Source organism: Triticum dicoccoides, chromosome 2A, assembly GCF_002162155.2.
Source record: "Triticum dicoccoides isolate Atlit2015 ecotype Zavitan chromosome 2A, WEW_v2.0, whole genome shotgun sequence".
Lineage (NCBI taxonomy): Eukaryota > Viridiplantae > Streptophyta > Magnoliopsida > Poales > Poaceae > Triticum > Triticum dicoccoides.
The window spans coordinates 101313866-101314514 of NC_041382.1; positions in this window are offsets into that span (position 1 = coordinate 101313866).

Sequence of the window (649 nt, forward strand, 5' to 3'; positions counted from 1 at the left end):
CTTTGACTGCTTGTATCTTTGCAACCGTAGATCCGTTTTGGGCATATGATATATCAAAATCTTCGCCTCGACATGTACATCATTTCATTCCATTGCATCTTTTGCATTTGAGGTCATCTTGATACCCAAAATTCTGTTAGAAGGAGGCTTCGTGAGTTAGATTGCAGATCCGTTAGTTCATCATGCACTTTTGTCATTTTTGCCATGTTTAATTCGTGCATGATATGCCTGTGCCCCTTTAGGATGTATTGTTAAGCATTTTGTCTTCTTTCCAGAGGTGTCACCCATGCATTTTTAGGATGTGTGTGTTGTCTTGTGCAAGCTTGCGAAGAGAGGTACCTGAGATTGCAGATTTCAGGGACTTAGTGATTTTCACTAAGTCTGGGATATTTTAGTTCATGATGCTATATGTCCAGCTTGTTTCCTAGTGATCCGTGCCTCTTTTGAGGATGATCAGTAAGGGAGTTTTGATATTTATGTTATGCTCTATCCATCCATGTCTTTGTTGGCATATGTGGAGTGCTCTAGGTTGACTCAATCGAGCTCAACTTTTGCTTCGTTGTTAATCTGGGCAGATCGTCAACTTGTTTGCGATTTTGCCGATGCTACCGTTAGTGTTCCATGCATGCTATGCCTTTGTTATTGCCAT